The 12,403-nt window shown below is 48.8% G+C and overlaps 1 protein-coding gene across 10 annotated transcripts in view; it reads right to left on the reverse strand.

Moving 5' to 3' along the window:
* The window catches only part of PRDM16 (PR/SET domain 16), a 306,350-nt gene that overhangs the window by 83,622 nt on the left and 210,325 nt on the right, over window positions 1-12,403 (reverse strand). The window contains exon 1 of one of the 10 annotated variants that reach the window (XM_071798581.1): window positions 2,758-2,964. The exons of the other annotated variants lie outside the window; for them this stretch is intronic. The gene's annotated coding sequence lies outside the window, so the exon portion shown is untranslated. Of the gene's footprint in view, window positions 1-2,757; window positions 2,965-12,403 lie in introns of those variants that run through there. 10 annotated transcript variants of the gene reach the window in all.

The following is a 12,403-nucleotide window of genomic DNA, read 5'->3' on the forward strand; positions in this document are numbered from 1 at the left end:
GGGCCCGGTCCGGGTCCCGCTTAAACCAAATACACCCAGACACACCAGGCATCTGCAAGCAGAGGTTTGCCACCTCTCAAACCAAATGTTACAGGTGTGTTATAACAAAAAGAGCCTAAGAACGTCTCATAAAATAACGGAAAGCAAGCTGAAAATGCAAGAAATTGAGAATATATTCCTCCTGTTGTGCTACATTGCAAGACGCTGTGCTGTATTCACATTGAAGTCAGGCTCTCCGACTGGAAGCCGTTACCTGTAACTGCGGAGCACGGGACACACAAACGGCCTTTAGAACAACAAAATAAACCCAGACCAGAACAAACAGATACAGGACGTTTGGAGAGGGACTCTTGGTTGGGAACGAACCTGGCTACGGCCCGATATTTTGCAATCCCTCAGCCCCCGATGACCCACTCAAGTGCGGATGCAGGCAGCAGCGGCTCTTTGCGCGACACCCCGTGGGGCTCCAGCCGGGCCCCCTGGGGACACCCCGAGTCCCTTCGCTCACACGAGCGATGGGGAACGACGGGAACCCCCCGCTGAGCCGCCCAGGGCTTGGGAAGACACTCTGGTCTTCTCCATTAGAACTTGGGAGTGTTATGAATACCTCCAGACGCCTGCGTACACGCGCACAGGAGCGTATAAAGGAGCCTTTCCATTTACAACAGAAGACGAAGCCTTCTGAGCGCTTCCAGACAGCAAGAGCTATAAAAAAGAAAAGACTAAACCAACATATTTTTGTAAGTAGCAATAACAAGTTAATTGCATTCGCTATGACTCTGAAACTGAGAGAGTACTTCCAGACAACGAAAATCATCACTGAATACATTCAACTTGTTATATAAACACGCGCTGGTTTTGCTGTTAAAAAGGGGTTGATTAACAGCTCATCAAGATTTTCCTGCTTCTGCCCTTTGTGAATTAATTTTCAAGTGTAGGTCTAATAAAATCTTAGCAAACATCACACACATGCCACAGAAATATTTCCAGTGCCATAATAAACCGAACAACTTGGACCGGGGCGCTCGCAGTTATTTTGTTAGCTCAGGGCCTCATTCTGCTCTGGTTCAGGGGTTAGAGGGATCCCCACAGAATTAAAACAAGGCTCAGGCAGCTCCAAGCCGACCGCAAATTCAGAACATGTCTAACAACATCTCAACATTCTCAAAACCTGGAACTCTTCCCAAAATACCGCGGGCTCTGGTATCTCGAGAAATGAGTCTGGAATCCCGGAGTTCTGTCACCGCCGAAGGCACCGGTGTCTGTCACAGCCGTGTCACACGCCGGGGCTGCTCGGGTGACACCCCCGCCGCATCAGGACCATCTAAGCCTACAGCAAAGCCGAGCCTCCCCGTCACGGCGGCTGCGCTGCTGTGCAAACGGTGCCGTTTCTACAACAGCGCTTGGAGTAATTTCATAAACTGATTCACAAGGCCACATTCGGCTACTTCCAGAGAAATCTTCCAGTTACATCTTGTGCTGTTTTGGCAAAATTGAAAATCGCCATTCTGGCACAAAACTGAAGTATTTCAGTACTAAAAGCATCACGGGGCTTTTTGGGGGGTTTTGTTTGCGTGTTTGGTAAAGTGTTTGTTTTCAAACGTCCATAAATGAACTCCATCACGTTTCTAACAAACCTCCCCACACCGCACCCTGGAAGTGCCCTGGAAGCCATGTATCCAGAACAGTTCATTTTATTGAAATAATAATATCCAGAAAAGTGCTGTCATTTTTGATGTAGTGTTTGCAGATCCAGTATTAGGAACAGAACCACAATCCTTCAGAACTCGATAGAGACATAAACTGCTACATGGCCCCTTTGAAACCAAACCCTCCTAGAAGCCAACACTGAAACAAAAGAGCGCGTCACACAGAATCCCAGACTGTCAGGGGTTGAAGGGCCCTGTAAAGCTCATCCAGTGCAATCCCCCCATGGAGCAGGAACACCCAGCTGAGGTTCCACAGGAAGGTGTCCAGGCGGGTTTGAATGTCTGCAGAGAAGGAGACTCCACAGCCTCCCTGGGCAGCCTGGACCAGGCTCTGACACCCTCACCATGAAGAAGTTTCTTCTCAAATTTAAGTGGAACCTCCTGTGTTCCAGTTTGCACCCATTACCCCTTGTCCTATCACTGGTTGTCACCCAGAAGAGCCTGGCTCCATCCTCCTGACACTGCCCCTTTCCATATTGATCCCCAGGAATGAGTCCCCCCTCAGTCTCCTCTTCTCCAGCTCCAGAGCCCCAGCTCCCTCAGCCTTTCCTCCCACGGTAGATGCTCCACTCCCTTCAGCATCGTGGTGGCTGCGCTGGACTCTCTCCAGCATTTCCCTGAACTCAGAGGCCTGACTGCTTCCTTTGAGGTGCTCACAGGGCTCCCTTCTTTCCACCAACAAGTAAGTGACCTCGCAGCACCAGTGGGCAAAGCCAGCCTGCGGTTAGAGCAGAGATATCCCCTTGGAAAGGCACGGGAAACACCGGTAACGCTCCATCCACACGCGCTCCAGCCTGTCTCTCCCTCCTGCAGGACTGGCACTGACGAAGCAGCGAGCGATCACGGTGCTTCCACCTGCATTTCGCATAAAGATGCCGAAAGCCGTAAGAAAGGAAGCGGGTGATGTTTCTAGACTCTAATTAAGCCCTGAACTCAAACTTCCCAGCAGAATGGCACCCACCAGGTAGCACGGATGGTCAGCGCTGCAGCTCAGAGCCCGCGCAGCCAGGAGCCACATCGAAGCAGACAAAAGTGAACCCAAGCTTACCCCAGCAGTTCAGACGCTCCCTGGCACAGGGTGGAGGGTTAGGAGGCTACGCCATGTCTTCCTTGTTTGTTCTATGCCAACCTCCCACACCACACATCTTTTACAGGTAGGTGGGTTTGCTCCTCTTGTTTTTCCTCCTATTGCGATGAGAAATGGAGCCAACAACTCCTTGTATTCACCACGCTGGACTCTCTCTGAACCGAGAAGCCCAGAACCGGCCTCAATAATATAGAATATTCTATAGAATAAGACAAAAACAAAGAAAAACCAACAAACTTTCCCGCGCCGCAACCCAACTCCCCCCCGCGCCGCCGACAGGGGGCGCCGTTGTATCGGACGGGCGCACTCGGGCAGAGGCGGCGGGGGGAACCGGGGGGCGGCGGGAGGGCGAAGCCCGCCCGCCGACCCCCCGGTTCCCCCCGCCGCCCCCCCGCGCTACATTGGTCCCGTCCCCCCCATTGACCACTTGGGACCAGGTTGATGAATGGCCGGTTTATAACGCTGTCGTGCCAGTTTTGTCCTGTGGGAAATGCGCGCCTCTCTCCGAACGGCTTATTGCCAACCTGTGGCCGAGGCGATGATCAATCAAACTGATCAGATATGGCAAACGCGGTAAATGATATCAACAAGATCTTTCTCGCCGCGTAGTTCGGGGTTAACGTGACAAACGGGGAGAAAGAATAACTTATGGGGGGGGGGGGGGGGCGGATAGCCCGTTAAATGCTGAACTTAAAAGTAGCTTTGGGAAGCAATTAACAGTTTCATTTAACACGCACTCATACTCCCTATCCATTAAGCCAACCCATCACAAAACCCTTGTGTAATCCAGAGTGTTTTTTAAACACAAAGCCTGATTGTAAAGAGAAATTTAACCCCCATGCACATCTTCAATACTCAGAACGGTTCACAGTGCAGGTAACGCATCGGTTTGTGACTCATTTTCCATCGCGCGTGGCACCTGTATCACCTAAAATACAGAGAGTGGCCAATGCACAGCTTTACCTCAAAATCCTGTACAAACCATTAAAGAAAACAGCAAAATCTGTATTAAGACAGGTGCTCGGGTGCCAGGAAAACCAGCAAACGCTTCAATCCTAGGGAGCTGAGCTGTATCAAGCCTTGAGGTTTCGAGTCTTCTGGTGCTCACGGGCAGCGGAGTTGTGTCCACACAACTTCCAATCTGCCTTTTCTTACATTTTCGGCAGGGCAGAGCACTGGAACTCAGGAAAAAGCCCTAGTTCTACTCCCTGTGTGGCCGTTGCCCGAGCGGTTCAGCCTCAAACAGCCTTTCCACACCTCGCACTTCGGATTCTCCATCAGCCAAACGCAGACGAAGGGCCCCATTTCTTGCAGACCATCTCCCTCACGGTTTCTCGTGGTTTTACACTGTGAGAGTCTGGACTGTCACTGAAGAGGAGCACACAGGCTGCCTAACGGGATAAGGCCTTGATCCTGGGTGTTTCACCGCAGCTTAAATAACCAGGGTCCATAGGCAGGTGTAAACGAGGTGCTGCGTGCTGACAGCAACAGCAAGATTTCACCTGAAAATCCCAGAGCAGAGATACACCACAACTTGCCAAAATCCAAACCGCTTTGAGATCCTCTACTGTCACTCAGAGCAGAGCTACCTGCACCGATAACTCTTCCCAGAACTTCACCTCTTTGCCTTCAAAACCACGGAGGAAGCGGTGAAATTCCCTACGTTGTGCATAACCCAACTGCGATGTTGGGTTTTGTAAAGCACGCGCATGGAAATACCCCGTGGGAAACAGGATCTCGCTATAGCTCGGGTTTGTCCCCGTTTCAGGAGCAGTTTCCTCTGCATGGCCAGGTCACCCCGAGCCCGTCCATCCCCCCCCACGGGAGGTGCTGTGGGGCTGGGACCACCCGGCACATCTGCGGCTCCTGGAGCCGGCGCAGCCTCTGGCAAACATCTGATGTTACTCACTTGACTGAGCTTGCGAAAACGAAGCCTTATTTGCTAGCAAAATTAATGAGAAAAGAGTCTTCAATGAGACAGGAATTTATGGCTTCCACAGCAGCTGGCACGTACAGTGACATTCAGCTGACTGTTCTTCACAGTGAAAGCAAATATTAGGGGGGAAAAGGTGTGGATTTATTTTCAGAAGCATTGTCTGCTATTTCAAAATCAGGTTCGTAGCTGGGTGTTTTATTTTATGAAACCTTTGCAAATTTGATGAAGGTTGAAGTAAGCGGGGCCTTTGCCCCCCTCACCGTACCACTGTGCACAATGACAGCAAAACCAAATTCTGCTCTGTGGCTACAGGTCAGAGATCGGTGATACAAACAACTCAAAACGTATTTTAGATTTTGTGTGATGCTGAAAACGGACACATTCAAACACACGGAGCAATACATACATCCAGCGTTATCTGTCCTTACTTCACGGGAAAGTGAGGGCTGCAAATCCTTTTCCTTGAAACTCAGCTCTCTGAGCTGGTCACAAACAGCAACTCTGTGCCTTTGGAACACAGCAAACTGCCAGCAGAAAAGCCAGAAATGCATCAGACAATCAAAATACGTATAATGGCTACCAAACTCCGTTCTTCTCCCCCTCTCTTTTTTAACAGATAGGTTTTAGACTCTATAATAATCATGCAGCTAAGATACAAGGTCTCTTGTTGGCAATAACCTACATGACATGACTTAGAAGGCAGGTGTTACTGTAATTAGCTATTGTTTGACTATCAAAAGTCAGAGCTGATTAAAGCCACTAAGTACAAGTGCACTATTTTATTTCAAAGAATATTATGAACTGCATGCTGGGACTCTTTCACTGCGGCCCTACCTTCCGGAGTCTGCTAAGAGCCCATGCCAGCAGTAATCAAAACTAAAATCTGCATAAACCTTCAGGGTTTTAATTCAAGCAGAGCCCTTTCATTAGAAATATGTTACTTTATGAAATCTGGTCGCCAGCAAGGGGAGAAAAATGTGACTTCTTAAGAAAAGTGAATGGCATCTCTTTAGTGATTAACCCAAGATTAATGGAGGCTCCTACTGCTAGGCCTAAGTCCATTTTATTGCTAATTCATTTAGGTACTATTTCAGATGTACTTGATGAAAGTCACCTGCTAAGAAGTCATGTTTTGGCAAGCACGGATAGCCATTATGGTCAAATCCCAAATAGAATTTTTATTAAAGAAGCTTTGAAAAGTGTCTTGTATTAGTCTTTCAGAGACATACTATTTAATGTACTCAATTAGTTAAAAATTTGGGGCCCAGGTCCCTAATCAAACATTCATAAAGCCCTTTTTTTATTACTTTTTTGTCTACATGCATCCTTAATGTTCCAGGTAGGATGAACACTGCACTAACAGGGACATTTGTGAGCAGACAAAAGAAGCAATAGGGAGACTTCCCAGGAGGTGGGTGGGCTCTGGGCTAAGTGCTCGCCTGGGGATGGAAACGCTGGCTTGGCAGAGCATCTCTTTGTTCCCCTGGCCCTGCCAGGGCTCCTGCAAATCATGTTCTTCCACTGCACATCATCATTTGCCTTTGGCTTGTGCATACGTTTAGAACACGAGGCTTGATCTCCTAACACAAATCATTTCAGTTTTAGACTTTCCTGCAGTTTGTTCTTTTTACAAATGGGATTTCGGGAGAACTATGATTAGAGAGCGCGGAAACTGCTTTGTTACGTACGCGGTGTATACCAGAGACGTTCTGCCCAGATAACCACGTCCCGGCCCAAGCGCAGCGCTGGGCCAGGCTGGCGGAGCCCGGGCAGCCCAGCTCGATCCACAGACAACCCCATGTGCTGGGATCACCTTTCGGTACGTCCTCAGACACGTGGAAACTCTACAAAAGTCACCATGGGCTTCTAAAACGCCTCCCTGAAGGGAACGTCCAAGGGGAAGAGCCGCGGACGTGTGCTACCCGAGTTAACCGAGTGTGCTCCCCTCGCGTGCCGGGGCGCTCGCACATGCAAATCTTGTCTGCTCAACCGTGCTTGTTCACCTCCAAAGTCCTTGGGTGATTCAAATCTGTGTCTTACTATCCTATAATACCCTTGTCTAACAGTTCTTTTTAAATGCATGTGTTAATTATCTTGCCACCGCTGTAATTTCTCCCTGTAGTCCATTAATTAAGAGGTCACAATCTAAGAGCATGTTTACCCAATAAGCTTTCTTTTTTAATTATCCTAATTGCTTGGATACTGACAAAGACTCCATCCCTCCCCTTTCTCTGAGTGGATTAGAAAACGACGTTTCAAAGCCCCACACAACGATGGTTTGTAAAACACACACATAAATATATATGGTTTTTACAACTCCACAATGTTCAAACACCAAAGGTCAACACGACAAAAGATATTATATTTGTGGAGCTATATAAAATGAAGATACAAATTGCCCTGCATCGATTTATCTGTTAGTCTAGAACGTTATATCGGTCGGGAAAAATAGAAGCAAAACTTCGAAGCCCGCAGTGCTAGAGCAAGAAGAGCCGGCTGGGCACGGCTTGTTCTGTTCTGCAGCACATCCATGGGCGCCTCCGGGGAAAGCGAGCAGAAGAAGGGAAAGAAACAGAAGACAATACTTTTACTGCACCAGAGATCAATTATTGTTTCCCCATTATTGCCTCCCATAGGTCGCACCATGGCAAGCTGGTCCAAGTGCTTTTTTTACTGCCCTAGCAAGGCTCAACAGACAAAATCTCCACCACTTTAAACTTTTAAACCTCTCCTTTTGTCAAGCCTTTAAAAGGGAAAAGGAGCTATTTGAATTCCAGATAGGATTTTAACACAACAATTAGTAGAGGTTATGTCCAGAAAAATTACTACTCTGTCAGAATACGAAACAACATTTGATATGTCAACTACAGTAAATTTTTTTGTTTTAATAAAGCAAATGTCCCGTTCAGACCAGTCATCTCAGGAACTATATAACACAAGTATAATTACTTAGAATTGCTTAGGTAAGCGTGATTGATGCATGGTAAATAGATGTTTCCAGCACTTATTGTTTCTTCCTGATGGATTAGAGGAGCTGTTTAACAGTTCATTTGACCAGTCTCTCCTGGTGTTCCTCGGGTCTGGCTGTGCCAGTCAGCACCAGCAGTTCCTGGTAGTTTAAGTCTCTTTAATAAAGATTAAGATGTCAGAGGTCCCGCATTGCACAAAATCCCAATTTTATTAACTTCTCATTATCAGCTGAAATATGAAGTGCATTTCTTTTCATCTAAAGCAAGGCACTTTCTCAAGGGAAAGAACAGATATATAATATCCGGCGATGATGATCAAGGGTGGGTTTGCTCCAGCCGTGGCTGATGCTGGTGAACGCTTTCTCACAGGATGGGTACCACATACATCGGTATCTCTCCCTGTGTTCAGGTATTTCATGACCAGGCCGTCACGGGGCATTAGCGAGCGGCGGCGCTGACCCGTGCGCCGGACACATCGCGGCACGTAGAGCCGGTCGTGTGTTCATCAGGGAGCAGCAGCACGGGGCGGAATCGCTGAACCCCGGCAGGACCCCAGGACGAGCGGCACACAGCACCAGCCCAGCCCACGCTCCCTCTCCGTGCCCTGCGGCTCTGGGGAGAGCAGGAACAGCACGAACCTTCGGGACACCCGTTAGAACAGCGCAGCAGCGCTCGGAGTCTGCTCTGAGCAGCCCCGGGGCTGGCACCATCGCTGTGAACAACGCACAGCACCGCCACACGCCAGCACCGCCCAGCACCCGATCCGGCACGTCCCAGTGTCAGAACCGCTCACACCCAACACCCGCAGGGCAACACACACCAACAGACCCTTAAACGGGTGCTTTCCCTGTGCGACCATCGGAGCTGCGCTTTTGGGAAGATGAGAACTGCTGTCCTCGGCGTGTTTTAAGGAAGGCGTTTGCGTCCCGCGCTGTTTCCCGGCCCGCGCGCTCAGGAGGCGCTGGCACCGCGTGCGCCCCAGCACAGGGCGGCTCTGGCTGCAAATCAGCGCACAAAGGGTTAAGAGGCAGGAAGGTTCTGCTGAACCAAACACGTCCTGCAGATCAAACCGTCCCAGCTCCGCAGCGGCTCTGGGGAGGGTTAAGCTCTATTACTTCTGCTCTCTGACGCTGCTAATGGCACTCTCCAACTAATTGCATTTCTATACCTATACATACGTCTAGGCAACAAATAAGCCCTTTAATCAAACAGCTTCATCTACTTCTAATTAATTCCATTTCTGTGCCTTTTTAAGAGTACAGGAACATACAAAGATACAGATGATGGAGCACGTTCTGCTGCCAGTTGACAACTTCTGCTCTGCTCAAGCCTCCCTCATGGCTCAGACTCATTCTGCCTGTGACTATCCTATGTATTCCATATTTCTGCTGCTCAAGACTCAGCAGATTCGTGTCAAAGACCAAAAGTAACAAGCAGTGGCTGTGTGGAATTAGTTACAATTACCTCAGGGAACCGCTTGTGCATTTGCTTATAGATTTAGATCACTTTCCGTTTCCATCAGAAACCGTGGTGGTTCTGTCCGCGGGTGCTCGGGGCGGGAGGAGGAGACGCTGGCATCAGCTGAGCAAACACGCTGCTTCGTGTTTGCACACCCAGACCCAGCGCAAAGTCTACGGCTCCAGGGCCACCGGCTTGGGAGGAAACGCTGATCCTCCTGCTGCATTCACCTCTTTGATAAAATAGGTCATATCGGAGAAAAGAAATCCCCCCATCAGTATTGAGGAAAGAGAAATACATATGCCATAAGCTGTCCGTTTCAAAGGTATGGATATGTACAAAAGGCATGATAAGTGGGTGCTGAATAGTTAGGAGTGGCAATTATCAGTTACACATATCATTATAGTCTCGCAGCTTTTCAATAGCACAGAGTTCCTAATACCATGTTTACTAGATCAGGTAAAAGGGGACTCTTAATGCTGTGCAAATATGACTTAGCGAAGGACTTTGCTTTCTCACCTATTCTTGGGCTTTTCAAACCACCATTATTAATTGGCCGGCTTATCGGTAAGTGCTGTCTGGCAGTTAAAGGATGTTTCCACCCATTGCTACGATACATAGAAACTCAGCAATGTCAGCCACAAGGACAAATAACTCCCATGTTGAAACAGAAAAATATTCCGACACCTTAAATCTTCTTTATAAAAGCATAATGTACTTCAGCATTAATTTCCTGTCCTTTATTTCATCTGTTATTCCATATTCTATCACCCCTGTTTTCCTTTATTATACTAGTTCAGAACCATGGCTTACAGTTACAAATACAGGGCTTTACAAGATACATTTTATTTTCTTCTCCCTTTTTTTTCCTCTGGTTTTCTGTTATTCAGGTGTGCGCACACACACATTTTAGACTGCGAATCTACTCCTTCCACACCAGGAAACTCCACGACGTGGGAGCTGGGGAGGTGACTCTGCAGGGCTCGATCAGCCCCTCACCTGCCAGCCCTCCCAGCCAAACCCACTTGAGAACGGAGAAGAATGCTTGGCCGATAAGGACTGAAAACAAAGAGCACGAAACTTCCCAGGCACCTTAAAGAAAGGCAAAATAATCATCTAACCTAGGAAGAACGGCGTTCGGTGCCGCTCTCACATCTGTCCCAACGGGCCAGGCTCGGCCCCTTCACACCAATTAACAAAACAAACATAGAAACCCCCAAAAACCCACAAGGCTGGAGAAGATCTCGGGAAGCCATCAAGGCCCTTATTCTAACGCACCCTTTCCTTTCCTTTCCTTTCCTTTCCTTTCCTTTCCTTTCCTTTCCTTTCCTTTCCTTTCCTTTCCTTTCCTTTCCTTCCCTTTCCTTCCCTTTCCTTCCCTTTCCTTCCCTTTCCTTCCCTTTCCTTCCCTTTCCTTCCCTTTCCTTCCCTTTCCTTCCCTTTCCTTCCCTTTCCTTCCCTTTCCTTCCCTTTCCTTCCCTTTCCTTCCCTTTCCTTCCCTTTCCTTCCCTTTCCTTCCCTTTCCTTCCCTTTCCTTCCCTTTCCCCTTTCCTTTCCCCTTTCCTTTCCTTTCCCCTTTCCTTTCCTTTCCCCTTTCCTTTCCCCTTTCCTTTCCTTTCCCCTTTCTTTTCCTTTCCCCTTTCCTTTCCCTTCCCTTTCCCTCTTCCTTTTCCCTTCCCTTTCCTTTCCCCTTTCCTCCCCAATTACCATCCAGGTTTCTTCCCAGCGCGCTCTAACGGGCCTCCCGCCTGATCTATATTCTCTTTAAGAGCCGCACAACGCGATTAACCCAACACTGCGCACACCTCGAGCTCCCAGATTACATTAACAGAACCATCTGGCTCCTGTAACGTACGTAACGTATACAATAAACCCCGACGCCGCGTTCCGCCTGTCCCGCCGGTGGGTATCGCCAGGCTGTGGAAATGGCGGGGGCAGCGTCGCCCCCGCGTCCCCCCCGTTAGCACACGGCTCTGAAATCCCAGAGGCCATCATTCCCAAATTTGTGATGTTTTGTCTACTCCAGTGATTTAAGGTTTGTCAGAAAATGTCAGAAAGGCCACGAGGCCAAGGGCTTCCTGACGACGGAGGATTTTCTTTCACATGACCTTCCTGAGGTTGATTTTGGGCTCCAGACAGCGCTGCCTTCAGCTCTGACAGGGGCCGGCTGGCAGCAGATTCATGGCCATCTCTGGGGCATTCTGGCATTTCTAAACTGAGGAGAGGCTGTAATGCCTCCTAATCATCCGCAGTACGATTTCCCCAGTAATCGCCTTCCAGGCGCTGCGTAAATGCCAGCCCTTCGGCCTGCAGCAAAAGGAGCGTGTGCTCAGAGCTATGCAAACAATTAAAAACATGTCTTGGTTCAAACGAATAAACGTGTATGTAGAGGATTTCTAATTTCACGTATGATATTACATGTGTTTTTTCAACAGGGAATCATTAATTATCTGTCCACTTAGAGGTAAGCAGGATTATGAGAGCAGTGTTGAAACTGCTCAGGCGCGCTTGTGACCGTTATCACAAGCACAGAGAGCTCGCTCCCCAGGATACGTGGGTTCCACACTATTTAGCTATTTAAAAGTTTATGACTTTCAAATTTGTGCACATCTTTAGCAAAACTGATGTCCCAACCAGTCTCCGTTGCCGAGTTGTTCTGCAGAAGCCTGAGGCCGGCGGCAGGTCCCGGTACCCGCGGTACCGGTGATGCTGAGCACCCACCACACTGTCCCATCAATGGGACAGGGTTTGGTCTGGATCACTTACAGCAACAGGAACACAACGAACTGTTCCACCGGCTCGCTAATGGATTGCCATCGCTGCCCTAAGGAGACGAGGTCGCGCTGATGCTGAAATACGACATTGGTTATAAATTACTAGTGGAGGGGTCTGGGCTTCTCTACCGCTCAAGCACAGCACTGGTCGGGCACAGGGGTTAAACGGGGCAGCAACCGGACTTGACTCTGCTGCTCACACTTCAGAGACGCGGCAGATCACCCATCCAAGCCAACAGATCACCCATCCAAGCCAACAGATCACGCATTCAAGCCAACAGATCACGCATTCAAGCCAACAGATCATCCATCCAAGCCAACAGATCACGCATTCAAGCCAACAGATCACCCATCTAACCCAACAGATCGCCCGTCTAACCCAACAGATCACCCATCTAACCCAACAGATCACCCGTCTAACCCAACAGATCACCGATCCAATCCAACTTGAAGAAAGCTCAGGCAGTTTC

This window comes from Patagioenas fasciata, chromosome 23, assembly GCF_037038585.1.
Source record: "Patagioenas fasciata isolate bPatFas1 chromosome 23, bPatFas1.hap1, whole genome shotgun sequence".
NCBI lineage: Eukaryota > Metazoa > Chordata > Aves > Columbiformes > Columbidae > Patagioenas > Patagioenas fasciata.